Source organism: Bos mutus, chromosome 27 (assembly GCF_027580195.1).
Source record: "Bos mutus isolate GX-2022 chromosome 27, NWIPB_WYAK_1.1, whole genome shotgun sequence".
NCBI classification, from domain to species: domain Eukaryota; kingdom Metazoa; phylum Chordata; class Mammalia; order Artiodactyla; family Bovidae; genus Bos; species Bos mutus.
In genome coordinates this window covers 35,148,840-35,173,108 of record NC_091643.1, presented here as the reverse complement: position 1 = coordinate 35,173,108, position 24,269 = coordinate 35,148,840, and the positions used below count along the sequence as shown (strand labels likewise).

The 24,269-nt window shown below is 36.6% G+C and overlaps 1 non-coding gene across 1 annotated transcript; it reads left to right on the top strand.

The window, feature by feature from the left end:
• The first annotated feature begins 10,961 nt into the window (after positions 1–10,961).
• Positions 10,962–11,637, top strand: LOC102264578 (profilin-1). The gene has a single exon (XR_001351461.2). It is a non-coding gene; the product is annotated as a profilin-1 (transcript).
• The last annotated feature ends 12,632 nt before the right edge of the window (positions 11,638–24,269 follow it).

Here is a 24,269-nt window from a genome sequence, read left to right as displayed (position 1 = left end):
GTGTTCTTTTATGATCATATTAACAGAAAACCCTCAACAGATCTTGATTGTTTTTACTCTTTGGATTTAGTCTCATTTTTCTTACTTCAGGAAAAATGATTCTTTATGTACAGCAATACTCTTAAATGTATTTTTCAACAGCTGTGTTCATATTATTCTATACCTTCTGAATGAACAGATTTCTGTCTAATTCAGAGCAATAGATTTTTTTTTACAAACTAATAAGCAAACCATATTTCTATATAAATAGCCAAAAGCAAAGAGAAATAACATAGTAAAGCTAGACAATTTGTAAAGTGTACAGAAGAAAAGGATTGAAATTCTGATGATACATTAAAAAATAATTCTTAATTTGAATTCCAAATTTCATAAAGTTTGAAAAGATATCTGTTATTTCATAAACTGTACAGCTGTTTTTCTCAAATAGACTTTTTTCTAGTTGTTACAGGTCAAGTTATGCCAGTTTTGCAACAATCCAATTCTTCAGTATAACAGCCAGTCAACATTTCTTTTCTTCTCTAGATGGTAATAACCCTAACATTTCTGAATCTCCCCAAAGCAATCATTTAGTGTTCCAAATATTTAGTAAGAAAATTTGAAGAAAACTTAGTAGCACATTAGGTACTTCCTTCAACAAATTAGCCAATCTAGTCTCTAAAATAGGGATGGCATTTTAGAATCTCACACCTAGGACCATTTTAGAATGAATATAAAAAAGAGTAAGGCTTGAATCCTGGGTCTACTGAAAAGAAAGGCAGGGAGTACATTTTGTGAAATTGCTATTTGCTAAATCTGAATAGGTCTGTCACTCACTTGAATGTCATGGTCTTAAATTATTATGGAAATGGAACAGTCAGACCTTTCCATCCTTGTGAAATGGAATATCTCCCCCCATATCAATAAGCAAGAATGTAACAGCCATCAGCAATTTCAGGCCTCCAAACATGAATGAGAACTCCTAAAAGGGAAAGCAAAGCCTGTGATCCAGCAGATGCTATTCCCTCCTCATAGTAACAGCTGAAAAGCTGGGATAGAGGGGGATGTGAGAAGTCAAAAAAAAAAAAAAAAACAAGGATGCTGGCCCCAGGTAGCTGAGATGAATATTAAAGGAATGACAAATAATCCCAGACATTGCATTTCCCCATATGTTGCTATTATTGTTCAATTTAAGTCCTGTCTGATTCTTTGCAACCCCACGGACGGTAGCACACTAGGCTTCCCTATCCTTAACCATCTCCAGGAGTTTGCTCAGATTCATGCGCTTTGAGTTGACGATACCATCTAACCATCTCCTCCTCTGTTGCTCTCTTCTCGTTTTGCTTCAATCTTTCCCAGCATCAGGGTCTTTTCCAATGAGTCAGCTCTTCACATCAGGTGGCCAAAGGATTGGAGCTTCAGTTTCAGCATCAGTTCTTCTAATGAATATTCAGGGTTGATTTCCTTTATGATTGACTAGTTTGAGCTCCTTGTAGTCCAAGGGATTCTCAACAGTCTTCTCCAGCACCACAGTTCAAAGACATCATTTCTTTGGCACTCAGCCTTCTTTATGGTCCAATTCTCACATCCATACATGACTACTGGAAAACCATAGCTTTGACTATAGGGATCTTTGTTTGCTATGTCTTTGATTTTTAACACACTGTCTAGATTTATCATGGTGTTCCTTCCAAGGAGCAAGTGTCTTTTAATTTCATGGCTGCATTTACCATCTGCAGTGATTTTGGAGCCCAAGAAAGTAAAATCAGTCACTGCTCCCACTTTTTTCCCCTTCTATTTGCCATGAAGTGATGGGAACAGATGTCTTGACTTAGTTTCTGAATGTTGAGTTTTAAGCCAGCTTTTTTCACTCTCCTCTTTAAGCTTCATCAAGAAGCTCTTTAGTTCCTCTTCAGTTTCTGTATTAGAGTGGTATTATCTGCATATCTCGGAGAAGGCAATGGCACCCCACTCCAGCACTCTTGCCTGGGAAATCTCATGGACAGAGGAGCCTGGAAGGCTGCAGTCCATGGAGTCGCTGAGGGTTGGATACGACTGAGCAACTTCACTTTCACTTTTCACTTTCATGCGTTGGAGAAAGAAATGGCAACCCACTCCAGTGTTCTTGCCTGGAGAATCCCAGGGACGGAGAAGCCTGGTGGGCTGCTGTCTATGGGGTTGCACAGAGTCGGACATGACTGAAGTGACTTAGCGGCAGCAGCACCTGCATATCTGAGGTTGTTGATATTTCTCCTGGCAATCTTGATTCCAGTTTGTAATCATCTAGCTGAGCATTTCACACGAATACTCTGCATAGAAGTTAGATAAGCAGAGTGACAATATACAGCCTTGTACTCCTTTCACAATTTTGAACCAGTGTGTTGTTCCATGTCCAGTTCTAACTGTCATTTCTTGACCCACATACAGGTTTATCAGGAGACAGGTAAAGTGGTCTGTTATCCCTACCTCTTTAAGAATTTTCCTCAGTTTGTTGTGATCCACACAGTCAATGACTTTAGTATAGTCAATGAAGCAGAAGTCGATACTTTTCCGCAATTCCCTTGCTTTCTCTGTGACCCAGTGACTGTTTGCAATTTGATCTCTAAAAGAGTGCAAAATTCCTTGAGATATATAGTTTTCCTTAATTAACAGTAATCTTTGATATTCAGACTGCCTGCCCTCCTTTGTTACAAACTTCTATATATCCTGACTTCTTCCCTCACTTCCTCGGAACATTTCTCAGGGCTACCTGAGATGCTACCTCCCAGGCTTGAAGTCCTAACATTCCCATTCAATAAAACACTCTATACATTCAGATTGTGACCATATTTTTTAGTCCACACACTGTGTAGAGTGTCTTGACAAAAAATCGAAAATGATGCTAAGAAGGTCACTGAAATCCTTCTATCAATGGAAACTTGACTCTTTGTTAGCACTGACATGAAGCTACTCGGGATTTCTCACTCTTTATGTTTTCAAGGGATGGACAATAAATGCCATTCAGGCCACTCTAAGATGCTTGGGCAATCTTCAGACGAATGGTGGGCATATTGGCACAGTTCTGCTGGGTAGCCAACTAAGAGAGAAGCTGTTCTCAAAGGAGGTCTCCTTCTGGTCAGATGATACAGCCCAAGATACAGCCATACAACCATATGGCCCCAGTCCTTCTCATAAATCCAGTTCAATGACAGAAGTTTGTACAATATAATTCCTGTGAATTAAAAAATACTAACTTTCTGCTGCAAACCACTTGACTGCACCCCGTTGAGCCTTGAGTTGCTTTGATATGGGAAAAGACAGGATCCCAACAAAATGAGTCAAGTAAGCTCCACTACTTTTGAGATTTGAATAGTCAAATAATAATCTGCATGTTGGCATAGAAATTTAGATATACATACAGATATAGATGATACAGATACAGACAAGTATATAGGTAAAGCAAGAGGTATATACACATGACTCTGCCTGTGTATTGGGGTTAGAGAGAACCATAATTATGTGTGCATGGTTGGGAAAAACTAGCATGGAAACACTGGTGGCCTTCCTATATTTTATTTTCAAAAATTGCTCAGTCTGAAATTAACATGAAAGTAAAGGTTACCAATATTAATAGTTCAAATCCATGTTGGAATTTGAAAGAGACACAACCTGGCTTAGAATGACATTTTGTTAGTTCAATAAACCCATTCTTTCTTCAAGTTACCTTCCTTCTACTTCTTGATTGCAAATGTAGCTTGCTTAGCAGTTTGCTCTTCATTTTGGCCTTAGTGAACATAAAAAGATCCATCATAGAAAGGAAAGCATTTGGCTAGACATCGAAATGCTGACAGGATGTTACCAAGTAGGCAAAGTGCTGTCCCTTTGCTTTTAGTTTGACCACTTGGAAAGTATTTTATTTTTCTTACAACATGTTTCTTTTTTTGTCATTTCCTGTTTGGGGAGCTGTCTTATAGGAAAATTGGTAAGAATGTAAATGTCTACCCTCAAATATTTTAGTCATAATACCTAGGAATACGTTAATAAACAATTTAAAATGTTCTAATAACATTTGTGATAACTTGCCTGTCCCTTTTTATCATTCAATAATGGTAAGCTAAGAAATCACATTTTCTTTATAATTCTAATGATGGTATATTTTAGATTAGTATATTATTTAAATGTGCAAACTGCAAATTGACAACATCTGGTACTTTAATGCAAGATGATATGGCACTGATTGTAAGATCAAGGTTACATAATTTAATACAGGTTTTTTATGCATTACAAAAATAGCAATAATTAATTCAAAGCTGCAACCAACTGCATCTTGATGCCCTTTGAACTCTGAAATGAGAAGATCTGCAGTATCTTCTTACTTGGTGCACAGAAGGAACACAGAAGTAAATAATAGAAATATAATGTGCTTAAAATGAAAATGACTAAATGTTTTAATACATTTAATTTTTATAACCATTAAATAAAATATCTTAAGTGGTCATTGAGATCTAATATATTACTGACTGTCTCACTGCAAATCTATGATATTTGGCTAAAATTTATTTCAAGCTAAATTATTTGTTCATTGAACAAAATACACAAGTAGCATAACAAGTTATTTGAAAGAAACAATTGATATGGTAGTAGGCAATGAAACAAACATACAAATATATTGCATATATATAACTGAAAATGAATATAAAACAATTTTATCTATAGGTATCCAATCATTTCTTTAAAATTTTGGAGTCAGTGGGAGAAGGCAAGGGTGGGATGATTTGAGAGAATAGCATTGAAATATATACATTACCGTATGTAAAACAGATGACTAGTGTGAGTTCGATGCATGAAGCAGGGCACCCAAATTCAGTGCTCTGGACAACCTAGAGGGATAGGGTGGTGCTGGAGGCGGGAGGGGAGTTCAGGACAGGAGGGGACACATGTATACCTATGGCTGATTCATGTTGATACATGACAAATACTATCACAATATTGTAAAGTAATTATCCTCCAATTAAATAAATGTTAAAGAAATTTTTAAAATAAAATTAATTTTAAAAGGTTAATTCAAAATAAAGCAGTAATAAATAACAAAGTTCTGTAGATGGATGAGAAAATGTTCAATATACATTTTTAAACTTTAGCTCATTATAAACATGATTATAATTCATTGCTAAGAAATAAAAAGTATAGTTAACTCTTTTATCTGTTTCAAATGAGTGTAAAAATATATATATGTGAAGGTGAAAACTGCAACAAAAATAGAAAGTCATTAAACTAACATAAAGAAATCAAGTTTTGTGCCCTTAGTGCAAATTCATTATTCAAGAATTCTATGAAAGAAGATATAGTGTTTATTTATATTTCTGAAATATTTAAAAAATTACTCCTAAAAGGTTTATAAGCAGAAGGGAAATTGGCATAAAGGACAATTAACAACATAATGAATCTAAAGCTTCATAAAGTCTTGAAATATTTTTCAGTAGTATTAAGCTTATGGGTCATTTGAAAAGTTAGCAAGCATAGTGTATTACAACAATACACCAGGAGTCAGGAATTTTATTCCCAATTTCTATCATTTATGAAATGCCCTCAGACAATCCTCTTTAACCTTTGCTTCCACACAGGGAGAAAATAAAGATAATAATATTTGCTTCTTACCAGACGAAAATTTTTCAAAGATTCATAGGCTACTCTTAAAAACAGATTTTGGAGTCCTAGGGGGAAAGAGTTGTGTCATTTATAACTATAAAATATTATTTCAAAACTGAACTAAGTTCACTTGTTATGAATTTCAAAATCAATTTCAAAAGAAAAGACTTATGCAGAGAATTTTTTCTTGGTTGAAATGTCATGAACTTGGCAAAAGATTTAGTGTTTTATGAAAGGACCTGTACAGGAATAAATTTTCAGAATTGAAACTTTCTGAATGTCTCTAGGCATTTTAAATAATATAAAAATGTCAGTATCCCAGCGTTGTGAATTTTTAGCCCAACACAAAGATGGACAGTGTCATAGAGGATGACACAAACGCTAAGAAGGGATGCGTCATCTACCATGAGCTTTGGGGTTTTCTTCTTCCTCTTGACTTCACCGCACTTTATTTAGAGTAAGCACATATTCCCAGTAAGATTCAACTGAATCTAAGTGTATAGTCATATGGAATGCCCAGACTCAGGTAAGAAGACAGAAAGCAAGAGGAAACAAGGTGTACAACAGTATAGTGTGCTTATACATCGTAACTACAAATCTCTTAAGAGGAACTAAATGTGTTTTTCTTCCCCATTAAAGAAACTGAAGGAAATTATGATTTAGTAAATTATTGAGGATCACAGAGATAGTGGTAAAGTTATTCATTAGCAGGTCACATGACTCTAAATTATTTTTGCCTTTGCAGCACCACCTAGGAGACAGATGGTACCCCCTAAGAATGTCTCCTTCATAGATGGAAATAACTGAGTTAACTTGACTACCGGTTTCTATTTGCTACATTTCTAGAGTTCTTAGCCAATCCTTTGTACCTATAGTGTTGCTAAAGCAGACCTGCTCTGCTCTGTCCTTGGCTTTGGCTTCCACCACTTCAGCACATGTAGGTTTAGTGTCTACACTGACTACACTTCTCTATCTGCCTGAAATAGATAGAATGAAACCCCATATCTAGCCAAAGAGAAAAATTACAGACACATGAGCTAAGTTCTACAACTTGATTTTGAAAGATATTTATGTGTTCTAATATGAAATATTATATGGGAACTATATATGTTATCTGCTGGGAAATTTTTGCTTTAAAAAAAGAAGAGTATAGTTATTTATTAAAGAATCATATTGAAGTTCAATAGATCTGTCTGTTGACAACCATGTGAATATATTTAACATTACTGAATTGTAATGGAAAAATGATTAAGAGAGTAATATAATGCTATGCTTTTTTAAAAACATGAAAATAAAAGTCTCCCCAAACAAACAATGCAGCTATTTTACTTTAAGAATATTAGTAAAAGCATTATGCCCTATACAGACACATGGATTTTAAGACAAGGAATATAAACTGGTGAATTCATCAAGAGGACATGGCTGTGTTAAATGTTTATGGAGCTAATAACAGAGCATCAGAATACAGGAAGCAAAATCTGCTAAAATTGCAAGAGAGAAAAGATAAATTCACAATTATAGTTGCAGATTTTAAGATAACTTTCTAAAGAATAGATGGAGCCAATAGAAGATCATTAAAGTACCTACTGAATTTGACCTTATCAACCCTTGTAGGACACTTAAATTAACAACAGTAGATTATAGATTCTCTACAAGTGCACATAAATCTATTACCAAGAAAACCGTACTGTGGGTGACAACATACGTTTATATATATATATATTCATATATATATATATATTCATCATGCAAAGTATGTTCTTTGTCCACATGGAAATAAATTGAAAATAAATAAGAGAACATCTGAAAAACTTTCAAATACATGGGAACTAAATAGATACAAATGGGAAAAAGAAGTAAAAAGGGAAATTAAAAAGTCAGAATTTAATGAAAGTGTAAAGCAAAATGTCAAAATCTGTGGGATGCAGCAAAAGGAGTACTGAAAAAAGTTATGCTATTAACCACCAATAATAGAAAGAATAATATCTATAGAGGAACTAGGATAACAGTTAAGCCTTACTTTTCCTCACAAATCACATAAGCAAGAAGAGAGTAGAGTGAAATAATTAAAGTATTGAGACAGAAAAAAAGAAGCCTCCTAGAATTGTATACTCTTTAAAATTATCGTTTTAAAAGGTAAGGAGAAATAAAGACCATCGTATATACAAAAATTGAGGGAATTTTTTGCCAGTTAAACTTCTTTACAAGAAGTGTTAAAAAGTTCTTAAGACATAAGGGAAATGATTCAAATCAGAATTCAGGTGTATATAAAGAAATGAAGAATACCAAAGATGGGATAAGCAAAAATAAAGTAAGAACTTTTATTTTTCTTATTTTTAATTGATCTAACAGATGGAAGTTTGTGCAAAATAATAATGCTAACAATGTATGTGTATGTATTTATTGATTAGGAGGGAGGAATTAGGATTATTGTGTTATTATAAGATGTACAAACTGAGAAGTGGTATGCTGCTGCTGCTGCTAAGTTGCTTCAGTTGTGTCCGATTCTGTGCGACCCCGTAGAGGGCAGCCCACCAGGCTCCGCCGTCCCTGGGATTCTCCAGGCAAGAACTCTGGAGTGGGTGAGAAGTGGTATAGTGTTATCTGAAAATGGACTTGGATTAGTTTCAAATATATAGGTGATCTTTTAACAACTTGGAGTTGGGGCACCAACCCTCTATGTACTCAAAATCCCCATATAAAATCTCTACGATTGGCCCACTATATGCAGAGTTTCTCACTTGCAAATTCAAGCAACCATGGATTATGCAGTGAGTACTGACTGAAAAAAATAATCCACATACAAGTGAACCCATGCAGTTCAAATCTGTGTTGTTGAAGGACCAACTGGATACTGCAAACTCTAGTGAAACCCTAAAGTAAGTCTAAAGAAGAAGTATAACTAATATGCTAAGAAATGACAGAAAACTGAATTCATAAAATGCTCAGCTGAAAGCATGAATGGCAGAAATAGAGGAAGGCAAAACTCAGAACAAAGAACAGGGCAGTATATAGAAAACTGTAGTGTATGTGATAGATATTAGACCAACTACAACAATAAACTCTTTGGACATCAATGGTCTAAATGCTCCAATTAAAAGATAAAGATTGCCAGAATGGATTAAAAAAAATGTGACCCAGTTGTATGACATCTACAAGAAACATTTTTTTTCTTATATATAAAGGCCCGTATAGATTAACAGTAAATGGAAGGAGAAAAATATACCATCTGAAGACCAATCACTTCATGGGAAATAGATGGGGAAACAGTGGAAACAGTGTCAGACTTTATTTTTCTGGGCTCCAAAATCACTGCAGATGGTGACTGCAGCCATGAAATTAAAAGACGCTTACTCCTTGGAAGGAAAGTTATGACCAACCTAGATAGCATATTCAAAAGCAGAGACATTAATTTGCCAACAAAGGTTCGTCTAGTCAAGGCTATGGTTTTTCCTGTGGTCATGTATGGATGTGAGAGTTGGACTGTGAAGAAGGCTGAGCACTGAAGAATTGATGCTTTTGAACTGTGGTGTTGGAGAAGACTCTTGAGAGTCCCTTGGACTGCAAGGAGATCCAACCAGTCCATTCTGAAGGAGATCAGCCCTGGGATTTATTTGGAAGGAATGATGCTAAAGCTGAAACTCCAGTACTTTGGCCACCTCATGTGAACAGTTGACTCATTGGAAAAGACTCTGATGCTGGGAGGGATTGGGGGCAAGAGGAGAAGGGGACGACAGAGAATGAGATGGCTGGATGGCATCACTGACTTGATGGACGTGAGTCTCAGTGAACTCTGGGAGTTGGTGATGGACAGGGAGGCCTGGCGTGCTGCAATTCATGGGGTCTCAAAGAGTCGGACACGACTGAGCGACTGATCTGATCTGATCTGAAGACCAATCAAAAGAAAGTAAGAGCATCCATGTTAATTTTAGGCAGCACAGACTTCAAAGGAAGGAAAGTTATCAAGGATAAAGAAGGAAATTGCATTATGATAAAGGATTCAGTTGTCCAAGAAGAGAGAGCAATCCTTAACATGTATGTGCTTAACAACAGAACATCAAACTTCATGAAGCAAAATTAAAACAACTGCAAGGAGAAACAGACAAATTCACTATCAATGTTGGACACTTCAACAATTCCCTATCAGAAATGAATAGATCCAGCAGGCAGAAAATAGTAAGGACATAACTGAACTCAGAACATCATCAATCAACTGGATATAGTCAATGTCTACAAATGTCATCCAACAGAACCAGAATACACATTCTTCTCAAACTCACATGGAACATACACTAAGGTAGACCAAAATCTCAGCCATTAAAGTCTAGAAAATGGCATCTAACTGTTAGTTACAGAAAGCGTATTGATAATTGCCTAAAAACCGAAGAGTTGGGGTGAAAGTGACGGATATGTTCACTATCTTGATCATTGTGAGCATTTCATGGGTATATACGTTTGCCAAAACATCAAATTTGTGATCTTAAATATGTACAATTTATTGTAATCCAGTTGTTTCTAAATAAGCTGTTTTTAAAACTTTCTGTACACCTCCAAATTTATTGCAATACCTATCAAAAACAGAACAAATTGAAGAATATTTTAAAATCCACACATTCAATTATCTGCTTGTTAGAACATAGAAAAGAAAAACTAAGATTTTTCTACATTCATTTTTAAAAATGTAAAAGAAAGAAAACTTTTCATTGCAAAATCTTTAGCCACTACTAAGACAAATTCAGGTTCAATATATCATACATGCTCCAGGAAAGAGTGACTTCTTGCTCTTTATCTTTATATTGTAGTATTATAATTAAGGTAGCATTATAGTATTATAATATGTAGTATTATAATAATAATTGTAATATAATAATATATTATAATATAATATATTATAGTATTATAATAAAGCAAAAAACCTCTGGACAGTCTTGTTACAAATCTGACATACCACTAAATCTAAATATTTGCTTCCTTATCTGTAATTGGCCTAGTGACTATACTTACGTGGTTTTTTTAAGTTGATAAACATAACTTAAGAGTATGATCCAGCAATCCCACTGCTGGGCATACACACTGAGGAAACCAGAAGGGAAAGAGACACGTGTACCCCAATGTTCATCGCAGCACTGTTTATAATAGCCAGGACATGGAAGCAACCTAGATGTCCATCAGCAGATGAATGGATAAGAAAGCTATGGTACACATACACAATGGAGTATTATTCAGCCATTAAAAAGAATACATTTGAATCAGTTTTAATGAGGTGGATGAAACTGGAGCCTATTATACAGAGTGAAGTAAGCCAGAAAGAAAAACACCAATACGGAGGAGCAGGAAGTGGCGGTGCGAGGGCTGCTGCACAGCTAGCAGAGCCACGGTCCTGACGGCAGCGCGTGCCCCAAGCTCTCCGTCTTCCCCCGCCCGCCAGCCCGAGCCCAGCCCGCGGCCCCAGCAGCAGCCCCGACGAGAGCAGCCCCAAAAGCAGCGCCATGGCCGGGTGGAACGCCTACATCGACAACCTCATGGCGGACGGGACCTGTCAGGACGCAGCCATCGTGGGCTATAAGGACTCGCCCTCCGTCTGGGCCGCCGTCCCCGGCAAGACCTTCATCAACATCACGCCTGCTGAGGTCGGTATCCTGGTTGGCAAAGACCGGTCAAGTTTTTTTGTGAACGGGCTAACACTTGGGGGCCAGAAATGTTCTGTGATCCGGGACTCACTGCTGCAGGATGGAGAATTTACCATGGATCTTCGTACCAAGAGCACCGGTGGAGCCCCAACCTTCAATATCACGGTCACCATGACTGCCAAGACGCTAGTCCTGCTGATGGGCAAAGAAGGTGTCCACGGCAGTATGATCAACAAGAAATGTTATGAAATGGCTTCTCACCTGCGGCGTTCCCAGTACTGACCTCGTCTGGCCCTCCCCTCACCACTCCCCACTGCTTCTGCACCCCTCTCCTTCCCACACACATACATACACCATTTTTATTTTTGGGGCCATTACCCCACACCCCTTATTGCTGCCAAAACCACATGGGCTGGGGGCCCCGGGCTGGATGGACAGACACCCCCTGCCCACAACCCATACCCCTCCTGTGTGTGGTTGGAAAACTTTTTTGTTTTTTTGGGTTTTTTTTCTGAATAAAAAAGATTCTACTAAAAAAAAAAAAAAAAAAACACCAATACAGTATACTAACGCATATATATGGAATTTAGAAAGATGGTAACAATAACCCTGTGTATGAGACAGCAAAAGAGACACTGATGTATAGAACAGTCTTATGGACTCTGTGGGAGAGGGAAAGGGTGGGAAGATTTGGGAGAATGGCATTGAAATATGTATAATATCATGTATGAAACAAGTTGCCAGTCCAGGTTCGATGCACGATACTGGATGCTTGGGGCTGGTGCACTGGGATGACCCAGAGGGATAGTATGGGGAGGGAGGAAGAAGGAGGGTTCAGGATGGGGAACACATGTATACCTGTGGCGGATTCATTTTGATATTTGGCAAAACTGAGACAATATTGTAAAGTTTAAAAATTAAATTAAATTAAATGTTCAGGAAAAAAAAAAGTTTCTAGCACAAAGTAGATGTTCAAAAATATCAGTCAATATTAGTAATATTGAAATTTTTATTTTTTATTTTATTTTTTGATTATTTAGTTTATGAAAATGTGCTAATTAGCAAAATCGGGAAAAATAATTATGCATATTAGGTTAATCTTCCATCATTTTTTATACTTATTATTTCAAAAGTAGGTACATGTTTTTGGGAATGAAATTTAAAACTAATTTATAATAGATTTCAAGTGAATTAGATTTACAGTAGCATTTGAATGATTTAAATGCTAAGAGACGCCATTGAACATGTGTATCACTAGGGCAAAAATGGCACTTGTGGTCAAGCATCATTCAGTGGTACCCAAATCTTACTCAAACTATCAAGATACAAAATAAAAGACATCTTTAATATTTTATAAACACTAAATATAAATGAATAAATCTATTATTTATTTTATTTTCTAGAATTAGGTTAAAGTACACTTATTGCCTTTACATTTTGGTATTTGTACATGATAATTTATATTTTATAATCATTTTAACAAACAATGAAAATAATCATGCTAACTACTAACGTTTTTGTATTACTTACTTGTTTTCAGGTACTATTTTATATTTTTTATGTGTATTTACTTATTTACTCTTCAAAATAATCTTAAGAATTAAGTATATTGTAGCCTCACTTTACTCCAAAAGATATATTGAGGCAGGTAAGTTGAATAAGTTGCTCAAAATCACACAGCTGGTAACAGGCAGCATTAGGATTTGACAAATCATTCCAATATATCATTAGCTATACATTTCTTCATATATTTTGCTATGAAAAATATAACATGTTTTACCACTATTTATTGATGCATATAGTTGTCTAATTGTCTAATTTATCTCAATATCTCTACCAACATTCATTCATTTCTTTTTTTAAACCATGAAAGCTCAAAAACTGTCAATAATATTCTTGGCAGTATGTGAACATATGTGTATTTATCCAAAATCCTCTCTAGCATTTTCACGTTTGAATATAGTGTTAAATACAGGCAGGTATTTATAGGTAAAGACACAAACATCAGTACTATTTTGGCATTGATGACTTTTGATATTATATAATCAACCTCCACAGGCTGCAGTTTATGACACTGACATTGGCATAGAGAGATCTATCTCAGCTACTTCTAAATTTTTAGAATGAATAAAATATTGGTGTTGAGATTGCGTTAAAGGTAAAGTGTTTGTTGTACAAGTAAGTGCTTAGCAATTCCAACTGCTATATGCAGTTTATTTCCCATTGCCTGTGTCATAAACATTTAAGTGTTCCTCTGTATTAAAGTAAAACTTTTGTTTAATTCTACAGATCTTTCAATGAGGCCTTTCTTGGATAAAATTCAAATTGAGGAAAGTCCATTTGAACTCTATGCATTCAGGAAAAATGTTTATGTAAATCATGCTCTATGGGATAGGAATATTATTATTTGGAGATGTATGAATTACTAGGTAATATACATTACATGAATGGTAATACCTGAAAGAACTGAAGTAAAAATTACCTCCATCTTTTTGCCCTGCTGCTGAGAGTGAAGAAGAAAAATTAACTTTTAAGAACTACTTTATTAATATAATTATAAAGTTAATATCATAACTTTATATAATAAAGTTAATATCACAAAATTTAAAACCCAATTTAATTTCAAGCAAATTTTAAATACTCATAAACAAAATTACTTTAATGATTGCCATACCAGCACCCTGGTGTGCTGCACAATATTTAAGGAAAACCTATGGGAAATTTTTAATTTGTGGGGGAAACAATGACATTTTTGGACACCCACAAATTACTACTACTAAATGATTATACTGAACTACTTAGTGATGAGAATTAGTAAGCATTTATTTTGGCTTAGAGATGTTTTGAAAAAATTACTAAAACATTAATAGGGTACCATGGACCCAGAAAATATGAGTCCCTCTGTTTCAGACATGTCCTGTTTTTGTTTTGTTGGAATTTACCTATAATGGAAACTATCGGGTTAATTTGCTTTTAGATTACTAATCCAGAATCTGACATGTATATACTGAGAATTTATTTAAAGGTAACAAGAATTTTAACTTGCTTTCCCAATCATCATGTTCTATTTCCCAAGCAGGCCTGTGTTATTAGGGAAAAAGTAAAAAGAAATTAATTCATTCTCTATATTCTACCTGTTTATTTTCTGTCAAAAAAGGCTAAGAGACCAGAAATCTATTTCAACATTTTACCTGTGCAAGGTAGTCTTTAAAATCCCTCCCCCAATAGCTCCCACTATTGCCTTAGGGTAATTTTCCCCTTTAACATTTTTTCCTTTTTAACCTTGTATTTTTCCTATCATACATTTATCCAGATGTTGATTTAAGAGCTATTCTTCCATAGAGAAAATATTCCTTTACAGGACAGATTTTCATATTCAGCACTAGAGAAATAAACTAACCAAGTCTGTGACAGAGCACAGAAGCTAGAGTAATACACCTTGTCAGTGAAATTAAAAAATCATCATATTATCAGATCCATCTCTAATTACAAAGATTTCTTTGGAGAACCTAATGTTTCCTCGAGAACTATCATCTCCTCTTGTACTCTCAATAAATCTCAGATGTATCTTTAGCTGCATATAATTATGTGACTTCTTAAAGTGTTTGAAACAGAATCCAGATGAACGAAGACTCTTAAAGCCTCCTGATAGAAGAGCAAAGTGCTAAGAGGGTCCCCTATTGTAACTACCATGACAACCCTTATCTTTTAAGCTGAAATTCAGCTTTTTTAGAGTAGCTACTTTTCAGTTCCATGGGGTGAAACTCAATTTGTATCACTGGCTGCTGTGCTGCAAAGGACAATTTCAATGCCCTGTTGAGTGCTGAGTCTTCTTGTTAGTTTGTTTGCTTGTTTGCAGAATAATCTTTAGACAGACATAATGACACACGCCATAAGATTTCCCAAACTGAACTTTTTCTTCCCTCTGGAAATGATGATATTGGAAGAAAAAAAAAACATAATTAGTGTAAAACAAATGAATACAAAACAGAACCAGGTCTTCTTTGCAATCAAGGATACACAGCGATCATTACTGCAGAGTATGAGCCTTGTATCCAAGAGGAGATTTATAAGCCCCTTCATGAATTAGCAGAAGGAAGTTATGCTACTTAATGAGAATAAATACAACCAAAGAGAGAGGACTGAGAATGATTCTTCTGGGAAGGATGGATGATTTAGAGCATCTAACTAAATTTAAAAAATCATTATCTAGTTGATCTTAAACATTGATATCAGTTGATATTTAATCATCTAAATTGATTCTATTTAAAAGAATCACTTATAAAAAATTAATTAATAGACTGGAAGAACAACAGTTTAAGGCAATACCCTGTTGTATGAAATCTATCTTTTAAAAAGGTTAAAGTAAATAAATTCACACATACATAAATAAATGATAAAATGTTAATATCAATATAGTGAGTTGTATATACTTATATGTAGTGGTTATATGGGTTTAAGGGATGGTAAAGGAATGAGAACTGAAGAGCCTCTTGAAGAAAGTGAGAGAAGAGAGTGAAAAAGTTGGCTTAAAACTCAATATTCAGAAAACTAAGATCATGGAATCTGGTCCCATCACTTCATGGCAAATAGACAGGGAAACAACAGAAACAGTGACAGACTATTTCTGGGGGCTCCAAAATCACTGCAGATGTTGACTGCAGCCATGACATTAAAAGATGCTTGCTCCTTGGAAGGAAAGTTATGACTAACCTAGACAGAATATTAAAAAGCAGAGACACTACTTTGCCAACAAAGGTCCATGTAGTCAAAACTATGGTTTTTCCAGTAGTGAGATTGGACTATGACGAGGGCTGAGTGCCAACGAATTGATGCTTTTGAACTGTGGTGTTGGAGAAGACTCTTGAGAGTCCTTTGGACAGCAAGGAGATCCAACCCATCCATCCTAAAGGAAATCAGTCCTGAATATTCCTTGGAAGGACTGATGCTAAAGCTGAAACTCCAATACATTGGCCACCTGTTAGGAAGAACCGACTCATTTGAAAAGACCGTGATGTTGGGAAAGATTGAAGGCAGGAGGAGAAGGGGACAACAGAGGATGAGATGGTTGCATGGCATCACAGACTCAATGGACATGAGTTTGAGTAAACTCCGGGAGTTGGTGATGGACAGGGAGGCCTGGCGTGCTCCAGTCCATGGAGTCTCAAAGAGTCAGACATGCGTGAGCGACTGAACTGAACTGAACTGAAAGTAAATAAAGCTTTTATTTTGTATTATTCTTTACTGTCCTGTGAATTTTGGAAGATTATTGATGATTTTAACGTCACAAATTTTCACAGCAGTTTGATTTTGATTCAACTTTAAGCTTTTTATAATATATATATACATGGATAATTATAGGCTATAAAATATAATATTACATACAAACATTTCCTAGTATAATTTATTTCTTAAAACTTTCTTTAAATATCTAATAGATATTGCAAATTATACACACCTATGTATTTATATGGAGTAGGAAATGGCAACCCACTCCAGTACCCTTGCCTGGAAAATCCCATAGACAGAGGAGCCTGGTGGGCTACAGCCCATGGGGTCGCAAAGGTCACTTCACAGGGCAGTGGTAAAGAATCTGCCTGCCAATTCAGGAGACTCAGGAGATACAGTTTTGATCTCTGCATCAGGAAGATCCCTGGAGGAGGTAATGACAGCTCACACCAGTATTACTGCCTGGAAAATTCCGTGGACAAAGGACTCTGGAGGGCTATAGTCCGTGGGGTTGCAAAGAGTTGGACATGTACGTATATAAAGAAAATTTATGATTTTTGTGAAATATTTGCCTCTATGAATATAATCTTTTCCTCTATTAAATGCTTTAAAGCTGAATTCAATTTAATCTAAAAACATATCTGTATCTCCTTCCTCATTTATTATTTTATTTATTGGCTATTTTACTGTTTCAAATCTAATTTTATTTACTGTTTGTTTGTTGTTCTGTTTCTCACTGACAGTTATATAGTTTTAGAATCCATCTCTTCTAACCCTAGAAGCTAGCCCATTTAAAGTCAGCTATTATAACCGATTTTTACTTCATTGTTATCATTTTTTATTGTCTGTTTCTTTAAAGCTATATGTATTTTTCTCTGTCATAGTTGTTTTTTGTTCTAATATGCTATTCATTCTAGTTTTAGTTCAATAAAATTCTTAAAAGTCTAACAGTGCCAAGGAATAAACAAGTTTTAATTATTTTTATTCTTTATTTGAAGCAAGAAAAGTTGTTCATCAATAATCTTTGCTTTCTCCATCATATTCTTATAAATATTATCCAGTTTTATGGAATTAATGTTAAGAAAATTTAATATTACTAAGTTTCCCAAAATGATAGTTTGCCTTCCATATTTTATTTTTAAATCATAATTATATGAAGTATTATACTTTACTCCTTTATTACTATGAAATTCCTTCTTGAGTTCTGGGTATTTATTTTTTTCTTTTGGCCATACCACCTGGCATGGGGTATCTTAGTTCCCCCACCAGAGATCAAACCTGCATCTCCTGCATTGGAAGGCAGAGCCTTAACCACTGGACCACTGGGAAATTCTTTTGATTAATTTTTTTAAAGACTAATGTTTGTTCCATTGGTAAAACCTGTTTCATTTGTAAAAAACTCCCCCACAGAAAAAAAAAAAAAAAAACACCAAAGAAGTAGCTATACTTTCAATTATTTCCCCCCTCCAAAAGCATAATACGAATGCAAATTATTTTAGTAGTAATGATGGAATGATTGTAGGCTACTGTCTCTGTTTTTTTTTTTTTTTTTACCTTGGAATTACATATATTTCTGCTATAAATAATTATGATATTTTTCACTAATTCTGTATAAAATTTGGTGAACAATTTTGGTTAACTGAATTTTTATTCTCTATTTCTTCTCTCTCTCTTTTCTGTCCTTTATTCCATCCCCATTATCTGTATTTTCCTCTGATTTATCTATGTGTTTCCTTTGTATTCTGAATACCCAATACTGGTTCTTTGTAAAAAGATAGAGAAAAATTTATTTTTCTCCATCCAATATTAGTTCTGTATGACCTCTAAATAAATGCAATTTTTCTAGTTCAGTTTATATTTCCTTTCATGTCTAATTTAATATTTGCCTCTATGTCACCCTTTTCTTTTCATACTGTTGATACTGAAAGAGAAACTCCCCAGGTCAGTAGATGCCCAATATGCTACTGGAGATCAGTGGAGAAATAACTCCAGAAAGAATGAAGGGATGGAGCCAAAGCAAAAACAATACCCAGCTATGGATGTGACTGGTGATAGAAGCAAGGTCTGATGCTGTAAAGAGCAATATTGCATAGGAACCTGTAATGTCAGGTCCATGAATCAAGGCAAATTGGAAGTGGTCAAACAAGAGACGGCAAGAGTGAATGTCGACATTCTAGGACTTAGCGAACTGAAATGGACTGGAATGGGTGAATTAACTCAGATGACCATTATATCTACTACTGTGGGCAGGAATCCCTAAGAAGAAATGGAGTGGCCATCATGGTCAACAAAAGAGTCCGAAATGCAGTACTTGAATGCAATCTCAAAAACGACAGATGATCTCTGTGCGTTTCCAGGCCAAACCATTCAATATCACAGTAATCCAAGTCTATGCCCCAACCAGTAATGCTGAAGAAGCTGAAGTTGAACGATTCTATGAAGACCTACAAGATCTTCTAGAACTAACACCCAAAAAAGATGTCCTTTTCATTATAGGGGACTGGAATGCAAAAGTAGGAAGTCAAGAAACACCTAGAGTAACAGGCAAATTTGGCCTTGGAATATGAAATGAAGCAGGCCAAAGACTAATAGAGTTATGCCAAGAAAATGCACTGGTCATAACAAACACCCTTTTCCAACAACACAAGAGAAGACCCTATACGTGGACATCACCAGATGGTCAACACTGAAATCAGATTGATGATATTCTTTGCAGCCAAAGATGGAGAAGCTCTATACAGTCAGCAAAAAAAAAAGACCAGGAGCTGACTGTGGCTCAGACCATGAACTCCTTATTGCCAAATTCAGACTTAAATTGAAGAAAGTAGGGAAAACCACTAGACCATTCAGGTATGGCCTAAATCAAATCCCTTATGATTATACAGTGGAAGTGAGAAATAGATTTAAGGGCCTAGATCTGATAGATAGAGTGCCTGATGAGCTATGGAATGAGGTTTGTAACACTGTACAGGAGACAGGGATCAAGACCATCCCCAAGGAAAAGAAATGCAAAAAAGCAAAATGGCTGTCTGGGGAGGCCTTACAAATAGCTGTGAAAAGAAGAGAAGTGAAAAGCAAAGGAGAAAAGGAAAGATATAAACATCTGAATGCAGAGTTCCAAAGAATAGCAAGAAGAGATAAGAAAGCCTTCTTCAGCGATCAATGCAAAGAAATAGAGGAAAACAACAGAATGGGAAAGGCTAGAGATCTCTTCAAGAAAATCAGAGATACCAAAGGAATATTTAATGCAAAGATGGGCTCGATAAAGGACAGAAATGGTATGGATCTAACAGAAGCAGAAGATATTAAGAAGAGATGGCATGAATACACAGAAGAACTGTACAAAAAAGATCTTCATGACCAAGATAATCACGATGGTGTGATCACTGACCTAGAGCCGGACATCCTGGAATGTGAAGTCAAGTGGGCCTTAGAAAGCATCACTACGAACAAAGCTAGTGGAGGTGATGGAATTCCAGTTGAGCTATCCTGAAAGATGATGCTGTGAAAGTGCTGCACTCAATATGCGAGCAAATTTGGAAAACTCAGTAGTGGCCACAGGACTGGAAAAGGTCAGTTTTCATTCCAATCCCAAAGAAAGGCAATGCCAAAGAATGCTCCAACTACCACACAATTGCACTCATCTCACACCCTACTAAAGTAATGCTTAAAATTCTACAAGCCAGGCTTCAGCACTTTGTGAACCGTGAATTTCCTGATGTTCAAGCTGGTTTTAGAAAAGGCAGAGGGAAGATGGCGGAGGAGTAGGATGGGGAGAACACTTTCTCCCCCACAAATTCATCAAAAGAGCATTTAAACGTCGAGTAAATTCCACAAAACAACTTCTGAATGCCGACAGAGGACATCAGGCACCCGGAAGAGCAACCCAACTCTTCGAAAGGAGGTAGGAAAAAATATAAAAGACAAAAAAAAGAGACAAAAGAGGGAGGGATGGAGTTCCATCCAGGGAAGGGAGTCTTAAAAAGAGAGAAGTTTCCAAACATCAGGAAACCTTCTCACTGCCGAATCTCTGCCGAGCTTTGGAAGCACAGAGGGCAACTTAACAGGGAGAAAAAATAAATAAACAATTAAAACTCGCAGATTGCGAGCCCTACGGTAACTCCCCCAGCGGAGAAGCAGCGCAGACGCCTGCACACGCCATTGGCAAGCGGGGGCTGGGCAGGGAGGCGCGGCACGGGCTGCATCGCTTAGAGTAAGAATCTGGCCTGAATACCCTGAGCGCTATTTGAGCTAAATAATTTGGGCTAGCAAACCAGACTGTGGGATACCTACCACGCGAAAAGCCAGCCCTAACCTAAGACACTGCCAGGCCCGCGCACAGAACAAAGGACTGAACAGAGATAGCCGGCTGCAGACCTTTCCCCTCCGGTGACAGGCAGCCAGAACCGGAAGAGGGCAATTGCAGCCCCAGAGAGACATTATCTACAAAACTGTAAGCAGGCTTCTTTGCTAACTAAAACTTCTTGGGGGTCTGGACGGTCAACATCTGCCTGAGAAGGTGCGGGGGTTTTACACCCAGATAACCGAGTGGCGGGGAGGTGATAAGTCGCAGCATTGGCACCCGCCAAACACCTCATCACCTGAGCTGCTCGGACCTGGGAAGAGCACAAAACGCAGGCCCAACTGAGTCTGCGCCTCTGAGGACTACCCGAGTGCCTGAACCTGAGCGGCTTGGACCTGGGAGGTACATGCAGCCCAGGGCCGGCCTCGGATTGTTCCCGGCAGAACAACCTAGAGCCCGAGCAGTGTGGGCAGGGGGGCTACACGCGCCATGAGCAGGGGCAGACCCAGTGTGGCTGAGGCACTGCGAGCGCATGCCAGTGTTATTTGTTTGCAGCATCCCTCCCTCCCTCCCTCCCTCCCCAAAGCACGACTGAACGAGAGAGCCTAAAAAAAAAAAAAAAAAAAAAGTGTCCTCCACCATCCCCTTTGTGTCAGGGCAGAAACCAGACACTGAAGAGACCAGCAAACAGAAGAAGTTATAACAGAGGAAAATGCCTTGGAGATTAAAACCCTGTGGTTCCTACGCACTACATAGGAAGGGGCCTATAGATCTTGAGAATATAAGTCAGACCAAGGAACTAGCCAAAAATGAACTGAACTCACAATATTCACAACAAAACCAGAGAAAGTCCTAGATATATTTTTACTATTTTTACGATCATTCTTTCTTTCTTTTTTTTTTTTTTAATTATTAAAAAAAAATTTTAAGTCCTCTATTGTTCCTTTAATTTTCACTTTTATAACCTATTACTTTGAAAAAAAAAAAAAACCCTATTTTTTTCTTCTTCAGCAAACTTCATATATATATATTTTATAATTTTTTGACCTTGTTTTTTTTTTTTTTTTATTTCTTTAACATTGTATTTTGAAATTCCAAACTCTACTCTAGATTTTTAATTTTAGCTTTTTGGTATATGTTATCAATTTTGTACCTATAGTTTTTTTATAATTTCTGTGACTTTTTTTTTTTTTTTTCTTTTTCTTTTTCTTTCTCTTCTTCTTTTATATAATATTGTATATCTGAAATTCCAAACTGTACTCTAGATTTTTAATTTATGCTTTTTGGTATTTGATATCAAGTTTGTACCTGTATTTTCTTTATAATTTTTGCGACATTGTTTTTGTTTGTTTGTTTGTTTTCTCTCTTTATTTTTCTTCTTCCTTTTTTTTAACATTGTATTTTTGAAATTCCAAACTCTACTCTAGATTTTAAATTTTTGCTTTTTGGCATTAGTTATCAATTTTGTACCTGTATTTTCTTTATAATTTTCATGACCTTGTTTGTTTTTCTTTGTTCGTTTTTTCTCTTTCTTTTCCTTCTTCTTTTCTTTAACATCGTAAATTTGAAATTCCAAACTCTACTCTAGATTTTTAATTTTTGCTTCTATGTATTTGTTACCAATTTTGTACCTTTAAGAACCCAATCTTCAGGACCCATTTTTCACTAGGGAGCGAGATTACTGGCTTGACTGCTCTCTCTCCCTTTGGACTCTCCTTTTTCTCCACCAGGTCGCCTGTGTCTCCTCCCTAACCCCTCTCTACTCTACCCAACTCTGTGAATTTCTGTGTGTTCCAGACGGTGGAGAACACTTAGGGAACTGATTACTGGCTGGATCTGTCTCCCTCCTTTTCATTCCCCGCTTTTGTCACCTTCCTCCTTCTTCTCTTCTCTGTATAACTCCGTGAACATCTCTGAGTGGTCCAGTTGTGGAGTGCACATAAGGAAGTGACTACTGGCTAGCCCACTCTCTCCACTATTGATTCCACCTCATCTCATTTGGGTCACCTCTAACTCCCTCCTCCCTCTTGTCTTCTCCATGTAACCCTGTGAACCTCTCTGAGTGACCCTCACTGTAGAGAAACTTTTCATCTTTAACGTAGATGTTTTATCAATGGTGCTGTATAGAAGGAGAAGTTTTGAAACTACTGTAAAAATAAGACCGATAACTGGAAGCAGGAGGCTTAAGTCCAAACCCTGACTCCAGGGAACTCCTGACTCCAAGGAACATTAATTGACAGGAGCTCATCAAACGCCTCCATACAGACACTGAAACCAAGCACCACACAAGGGCCAACAAGTTACAGGGCAAGACATACCAAGCAAATTCTCCAGCAACAAAGGAACACAGCCCTGAGCTTCAAGATACAGGCTGCCCAAAGTCACCCCAAAACCATAGACATCTCATAACCCATTACTGGACATTTCATTGCACTCCAGAGAGAAGAAATCCAGCTCCACCCACCAGAACACCGACACAAGCTTCCCTAACCAGGAAACCTTGACAAGCCACCTGTACAAACCCACACACAGTGAGGAAACGCCACAATAAAGAGAACTCCACAAACTGCCAGAATACAGAAAGGACACCCCAAACTCAGCAATTTAAACAAGATGAAGAGACAGAGGAATACTCAGCAGATAAAGGAACAGGATAAATGGCCACCAAACCAAACAAAAGAGGAAGAGATAGGGAATCTACCTGATAAAGAATTCCGAATAATGATAGTGAAATTGATCCAAAATCTTGAAATTAAAATGGAATCACAGATAAATAGCCTGGAGACAAGGATTGAGAAGATGCAAGAAAGGTTTAACAAGGACCTAGAAGAAATAAAAAAGAGTCAATATATAATGAATAATGCAATAAGTGAAATTAAAAACACTCTAGAGGCAACAAATAGTAGATTAGCAGAGGCAGAAGATAGGATTAGTGAATTAGAAGATAGAATGGTAGAAATAAATGAATCAGAGAGGATAAAAGAAAAACGAATTAAAAGAAATGAGGACAATCTCAGAGACCTCCTGGACAATATTAAACGCTACAACATTCGAATCATAGGGGTTCCAGAAGAAGAAGACAAAAAAAAAAAAAAGACCATGAGAAAATACTTGAGGAGATAATAGTTGAAAACTTCCTTAAAATGGGGAAGGAAATAATCACCCAAGTCCAAGAAACCCAGAGAGTCCCAACCAGGAAAAACCCAAGGTGAAACACCCCAAGACACATATTAATCAAATTAACAAAGATCAAACACAAAGAACAAATATTAAAAGCAGCAAGGGAAAAACAACAAATAACACACAAGGGAATTCCCATAAGGATAACAGCTGAACTTTCAATAGAAACTCTTCAAGCCAGGAGGGAATGGCAAGACATACTTAAAATGATGAAAGAAAATAACCTATAGCCCAGATTATTGTACCCAGCAAGGATCTCATTCAAGTATGAAGGAGAAATCAAAAGCTTTTCAGACAAGCAAAAGCTGAGAGAATTCTGCACC